Here is a 7,741-nt window from a genome sequence, read left to right on the forward strand (position 1 = left end):
AGCTAGTTTCAGAGAAGGTGTTGTCCTTACTGATAATTTTATGCAGAAATTCTTAACTTTCTCATAAAAGAAATGGAAATATTTGAGATCCCTCATCTTAATAATAATATGAAGGCCAGTAGCCAGAACATAGTGCCTGTGATAAGTTCTGTAGAGACTATGGTTCCCACATGTTATCTGAAGCTGAGCCAGAAAGTAAAAAGACGAGAGGAGATGAGGCATCTTGAGAAATGCATTCATTTCAGATCTGGCTTCAGAGCATTTTCACTGTCTGTTAAAGAGTATTGGAATTTGTCGTTCAGAAATCCTTGGGAGACCAATTTTAGACATTCAAATTCATGGCATTCCATATGGATTTAATGTTTATCTTATTTAATTTTTTCTGTGAACTCAGTCCTTGTCACTGTGCAAGTCTGACACGCCAGTCCTTCCAGCTATTTTTAAAAAATCTGTTAGATTTAGACAACACTGGTACCTTCCTCACATGGTTCCTTTCTCTCATAAGGTTCCTTCCTACAGACCCCACTTTAAGCACACTACCCCAGGAGTTGGGTCAGTTCTCTGCTAGTTTAAAGGACCTTTTTTTGTGCAGAGGGCTTTGTAGAACTGCAACTTTGGATGTCAGTGTGTATACTGTAGGCACTGGGACTACTTACATAAGAGGACTGGCAGAGCATTCTTATTCTGGAATTTGGCACACTTTAAAAAAGAAGAGTTTATGAACAAGGCAGTGGTAAAAAAATCATTTCACCAATACCCATTACACCCAAATGTCTAATGTGAAAGACTTAAAAAGGGGTTGTTATCTGAATTTTATATCTGGAAGTGATTTGGAAAACAAGTACACATCACAGACTTTAAAAGAGGCTAAAAAAAAAAGTAGACAGATGGTCAGTTACCAAATTAGATGCAATCAGGATATGGAAAGATAATTTATCGTATTTCTTCTTCCTAACTTTTCATACAGACACTGGACTTGGCAAGCTGTTAACCTGCTCTGATGAGTGCTTACAGTAGAGCCGAGAGCTCTGAACACTGCCAAACCCAGCGGATCTAGTGTTTTGCAGTCTTAGCCCTACCAGCCTCTGTCCCTGAGATGCTGGGTGCTTTGGCCTCACTTGGTCATTTGCCCTTCCTGTGCCCATGATTTCACAGTGCAATAAATCCAGCATTAGGGCTCCGAAGCCAAAATCACTGTGGCCACACAGTGTAAAGTGCTGACTTACACCAAACCCTTGCTGCTGAGTCAAGTTTTCACAGTTAATCTGTTGTGCTGGCAGGGTTGGGGGTTTTTTCACAGGAGCTTTAGTATCATCTATTTGTGCTGCTCAAGCTTTATGCTGGATCACCCATCATCTCCTGCGTCCAGCCTAGGGACAGCACAAAACCCATGTCACACTCTTCCTGACCCCGTGGGGCTGGGACCTTGTGTCTTTGCCTGATCTGTGTTATCTCTGGCCTGTCATGTTCAGCACCAGATTCTGACACCCTGTTTTCTGCTGCATGTGTTCAGATCAAGGCTGAGTGCCTTTCAGTAGCAAACGTGTTGTTCTGGTTATTCTTTCACTTCCCCTGCAGGTTTTGGAGCAAATCAGCATAGGGGAGGGAATGCAGTAACCAAAACAGGATGTGGGACTGCTGCAGCTGGAGCCAGGGAAAGCCTCCTTCTCTGTTCCCCCTTCCCTTGGCCATATTTTTCATATCTCTGCTGCCCTAGACTGCCATGTAGCTTCCCCCAAGTCAGAGGCCCAGTGAAACCCATCTTGCAGTGGCTCCTGCAGCCTGTCCTGTCTCACTTGCCCTGCTCACTGGAGGATGGAGCAGGGGCCAAGGCCAGCCCAGCTGCCAGGGTGCCATTGCACCATGAGCAATATGGCTACAATCAGACAATACAGCTTACCTGCTCCAACAGCTCCTTGTTTCCAAAGGAGGGAGACATGCTCCTTGCCTTCCCAACTCCTGCTCTTCCCCAATATATAATTCCTTCCTTTCCAGCTGTCTGACCCTTTAGTGAATGGATCTAGTTCCCTGCTACAGACCCAGCAGGGATTCAGTTTTCCTTAGCTTTCTGCCATCTTAATGAAATAACTCGTCTCAGAGAAGGGTCAGAGAAGCGCCAGTATCCAGCCAAATGACATGGCAGTAGCAAATATTTGAGAGACTGAGAAACAAGGCAGTGGTGGCACTGACACAGCAGCACCTTCTTCAGCAGGCTTTAGCCTGTGCTGGCTAACCAGCAAAGTTTTTCCTAAAATCACTGTGTCAGGAGCACTATAAGATAAATATGACCTATGAAGCCTGAAACCAGGATGTAACACTGGATCTGTGAAAGGTGAGAGAAACAAGTTTGTGGTCATTTGTCTGTGCTTGTCCTCGTCCTGTGACCTGTGCCACTGGCAAAGGAACCACTATAATGTTTAACTAATATGTTTTTCCAAGGGGCAGGATAGAAATTTTCAATGCACTTTAACCACTCAAAACATTACTCCTCTCTGCCAGTAGAGCCCTTTGTCAGGAGCCTATTATAGTTCAGCTGCTCTGTCTGACCCTGGTCCAGAACTGTTTATCTCACCAAGTATCCAGGCAGGACAGATTTCATCCTGCCGTGTTGTGACATTTTACTACTTTATTTCCTTCTCAGTGAGATCTAAGATGTCAGAGATTTCTTAATTGCCATGGTGATGCAAGAGCCTATAATGTAGATCTACATGCTGGAAGACAGCTTTTTTTTCAGATTATTTCTGGCTCTTCCATTTCTGCAAATAACATGGAGAATCTGGCAGCCATGAACAAAAGGAAAATAACACAATTGACCTTCAGAACTATGGTAAGTGTTTTGGGTACTGCCAGGTTTTCCAGACATGCTTTGAAAGAGTGTTATCCCTCTTTAGTACCCCCTCAGCCATGGAGCCCATGGACTCCTTCACCAGCACACCAGGGGCTGAGTGCTGCAGGCTGATCCCCTGCCAATCTGCAGGGCTTGTTTTGAATGAAAGTGGGTCCCCTTCCCCTCTGCAAGGAATGTGTCTTGAGGTGGTGTTGCCCTCCTCCCTGGTCTTCACTCAAAACTGCAGTTGGGGAAGTACCACCTCAAACTTTTCTCCAAGGCTTAGTTAATATTTTAAATTTTAGCAAACTTTTGGCAGGTCCCTGGCTTTTTTCCTGCAAATCTGCCTTGAGAAACCCAGATGTTTTCCTTTCAGTTACGGGCAGGACAATGCCCCACAATTTCTGGTGAAATCTTTGTCATGTCACCTCATGTCTGTGAAATGACAAAACCAATTAGTGCAGACATTAAAATAGACCAAAGCACTTTTCCTTGAGCTTATTTTAGAGGGTACCTGTGCAGTGCAAAGTTACCTCCGTGGAAGCAGATCACACCACATGCAATCAGACAGGGGATTCCCTGTAAGTCCTTCCATCTACAGGTGATGATGGGATGGAGCCCAGCTCAAAAGAAAGACACAGAGGATAACCATTTACGAACCACGTAGCGCTGCAGGACACAACTTGCAAGTAGAGTCCAGTTGCTCCAGCCCGGCCTCCTGCTGGTGGACCAGGGACCTTTGCCAGCACAGCTTCTCCTTGGTCATGTAACAAGGTGTCTCCTAGGTTGGCAAATTGCTTTTGAAGCTGTAAGCAGAGAATCAGGAATGCTTATCAAGACCACTTCCTGCTTGGAATAAGTCACACAGTTCAATTTACTTGAGTATTGCTCTCCTTGAGATATTGCATGTTCTGTGAAACCTCCTCCAGATAGATTGAGAAGATAAGAAATGCTTGAAGTGGTCCTAATCATCAGGATGAAAACCAGGAGGAACAGATTGTCCCCGGTCTAGTATTAACATAATTAATGGCCTCAAGTTATGCCAGGGGAGGTTTAGATTGGATTCTAGGAAACATTTCTTCACTGAAGGGTTGTCAAGCACTGGATCAGGGTGCCCAGGGAAGTGGTGAGTCACCATCCCTGGAAGTATTTAGAAGACATGTAGATGTGGCACCTGGGGACATGGTTTAGTGGTGGACTTGGCAGAACTGGACTAACGGTTGGACTGGATGACCTCAAGGGTCTTTTCCAATATAAATTGTTCTGTGATTCTGTGATTCAGATTAGCTTGGGTTTCAATTTCCCCAGCCTGGCAAACTTCATAGTTAGATCTCCTTTGCTTTGGGGGTCTCATGGCAGAGTGGCTGGGACACTTCAGTCCTATGGCAAGACTACAGTTACTGACACCAGCACTTCTGGTGGAGCAGCAAACACAGGCTTATGGATCTCAGCAGCGCTGCCTAATCAGTGTAAGTAGTGAAGACCTAAGTCTTAGAGCTGTCCTGATACATCTGCCACATTTTCTTGTCCTGCTAGCAAGTTTTCCTATCATGTATTGGTCTCTCTTTAGCTTTTCCATATCGTGAGGTTGCAAAATTAAATTATAAATGTCTGATACTTGCTTTGTTCAAGGACTTGTCATCATCCTGGTGGCAGAATCCATCTCTTCCTTTTTTTTGTCAAAGCAGGAGAAGTGAAAAAAAGAGTGACAGCTGGCAGCAGGTACCAAGTACCTCTGCTAAATACCCCCAGACCTGCACAAGAGCATTATTGTATCCTGAGCTGCACAGAGAACAGCACTGCAGGGGCATATACCAGTTCCTACAGGCCTGCTCACCACTCTTACTCGTCCCCTCCTAGCACTTTGTGTGGACAAATTTTAGGTTACGTGAAAGCAGCTGTTTTGGCCAATTTGGTGTTTGCAAAACATGTTGGCATGGTCACAAGAAGGGCACCTGGGAAGGGCTATAAAAGCTTTACCAGCTTTCTGCTAACTCAGGAAGGCCATAGTAAAAGCTGCCTTGCTTTTATTACACATCTTGCAGAGACATGTTCACACAGCAAACATGGCAATAAAGATGGATCACCCCTTGAAAAAATTTGCCACAGCTGGAGCATTACATCTGGTAAACACTGGGCCATGGGGACCTGCCACCTGAGCTTCACACTTACAGATAATTTCATTTAGGTCTGGATCTGTCACTTCATGCCCATGGGCAGGGTGAGATGGGGGAAGCAGCAAAAAGTTGTGGATTTTTAAAATCAAAAACCTCAAAGTTCTCTGTAAAGGGACACTTTCTAAACATAGCCACCCAAAGCACAGCTGGAAAAAAATCCATCTCCTATCAGTGCTTGTTATATGGAGGTGAGGCCTCCTGCTTTGATCCAGCTTCAGCTGCCATCTGCCACTTTTCCTCCCCAGCCCTCTTCTCTGTCTGGAGCCATCTGAGCAGACACAGCACCCCGGGCCAGCACAGCCAGGCAGGGGGGATGACATGCAAGGAGCCGAGTTCAGAGCTCCAGACATTGCTGCTGGAAGATTTTCCACCTGCCCAAATGTGCTCTGATTCACCATCTGCTCCAGGCTGAACAAAAGAGGAATTACAACTACTGAAAGATACAGCTACTGAAAGATACAGCTAAATGGAACTGTGGTGCCTTTTGCCTACTTGGCTGCCTGGCTCCTTGTGACGGGTTTGTGGCACGTACCCAAACCTGACTCAGAGCTGTTCCAAGAAATACTGGGGATTTGTTAGTTTGTGAAAAGGGAAGAGAGTAGGACCCTGCAAGTTTTGCAAATGGCTAGCTGACCTCTGAAAGAGAGATGGGAATCACTCACCTTGGTGTCAAACAGGGCAGCTAGGGGAGAAAGTGGTTGCCTTTATCCCTCCCCATGGGCACAGAGCAAAGTGAAAAGTCATCTAACCACCTGCAAAAGTTTTAATAAATCAGTGTATGGTGAAAGTTTAAATACTTGCTTCTTTCTACTGAGCAGACTGTCTTCTAGGGCTGTGGCTTCCTGGCTCCAAGGAAAAAGTCTGTGGTTGATAGTGACACCTCTGCTGTTTACTGCAGAAAAGAGGTGGTTGCCATCCCACAAAGGAAAAGCTGAAATCTTAATGCCATCAGTAAGAAATGGGAGTTAGGAATTATTTTATCACACATAATGAGTGGTAAAATGAGAAGGAAGTTGCCACCTTCAGGTCTGAAGCAGAGTCCCAGTTTTACAGCTGCAGACTGGCACACAAATATTTCTGGCCGATAACCGAGTCACTTCAGAGGTCACAGATTTGCTGGTACCTGCCCATTGCAAACATCCATAATCTGATGGTGACTACTGGCCCATGCATCAAACGGTAAATGAGGATGTACTTAATCCATCTATGTCACACTAAGATTGCTAGCTAATTAAAAATGGAATCTCAACCCCAGTTCTGCAGCAATAATGTCAGATGAGGATATTCTTGCCATTAAATTGTTTCACTCTCACATCACATCCCTTCCAGACAGGAATTATTTGTACTTGGATATGTGCAAAATCTTTAATTAGGATGCTCAGAGAGTCATAGATTAAAAGATCTACACAAGACAAAAATAGTAACAATTATTATTCCTATGGTGATCTTTTCCATCACTGTTTAAAATTATGTATAATATGCTAAATATGGGTGCTTATTACTTCCTTTGTTTAAATCTTTATTATTTTAACTATTTGGAATTTTTTTTACTTCTTTTGCTGTAGCTCCTCGATATCCTTATCATGAGCCTGATCCTGTTGGCCTAAGAGGTCCAGAGAAAAGGAGGAGATAGTCATCACCCCAGACTTTTACAGTTTGATTGTAGTACAAGACAAGATAGTGATCAAGTGCTGAGGCAAAGCAAGGCTGTGCAATTTGTAATAGTTGGCCCACTGCTTGCTGGTGGGTATCTGTGAGGTTTGGTGGAACATCAGAGAAGGATTTTAAGGCGGGGCTGTAAGGAGGATCAGGGGATCACTACACCAACATCTGTGGGGAATGGCTATTTCAGTGAAATGGGAAAAGTCTTGGTGCTCCTCTTCAAGGGGTTTCATAGAGAGGCTACTCAGGCAGGGGCATCAGCCACCCTGGCTTGTTACATTGTTTGGTGCTAAAGGAGGTCACATTTGCAGAAGAGACAGAACCACCTTTGTGAAATGCTGTTTAAGTTACCCTTTGCATAGGAGAAAATCAGAGAAACTGAGAGATGTTGATTCCAGTGTTCCTCAACATTTTTTGTTGAAGAAGGACACGAGTTCATTTGTACAGCAGTGTCACAGAGATTTGCTCTTACAACCACGAAAAAGGGCCACAGTCTAAAGGCTTGTCCCTCACTACTACTTCTCTTTGTTGTTCTTCACTTGTATAGGTGAGTGACTGTGTGGGCAATTGTTTACAAATAACATTCTGCAGCCTTTTCCTGGATCACACTCTCATGTTTCATGGAGTGATCACAGACTGCAGAACACTGATTTTTACCTATCTTTGTGGCTGAAAGTGTGGCCAACTGTACTTCGAATCAATTGTACTTCAAGTAGTTGTTGAGCTGTTACCCAGGTATGAGCATGAGCAGCTGGCAGCCAGCCTGGGCTGCTGCCAACAGGGACAGAGCTCAGAGATGGCGAAGAGCAGGAAGATGATGTGTTCTGAGGAGCTCTGCTTGATCCAACGACAGCCCAGGAGTGGGCACCTCCACAAGTAACTGGCATAGCAACAGGCCAAGACAGAAATCTTTGCAGAAGAGACAGGCTTTTTACACAGAAAGTATTTAGGCAGTGATGGTTCAAACCAATCCCCACTCACAGTAGTTTTCTGTTCCAAGTAATTGTGCAGCAGGGAGCTACATCTCAAGTTATTTACTGCTTTGCATTAAAAAGAATAGGATTAAGGTTATGGA

This window comes from Corvus cornix, chromosome 1 (assembly GCF_000738735.6).
Source record: "Corvus cornix cornix isolate S_Up_H32 chromosome 1, ASM73873v5, whole genome shotgun sequence".
NCBI classification, from domain to species: domain Eukaryota; kingdom Metazoa; phylum Chordata; class Aves; order Passeriformes; family Corvidae; genus Corvus; species Corvus cornix.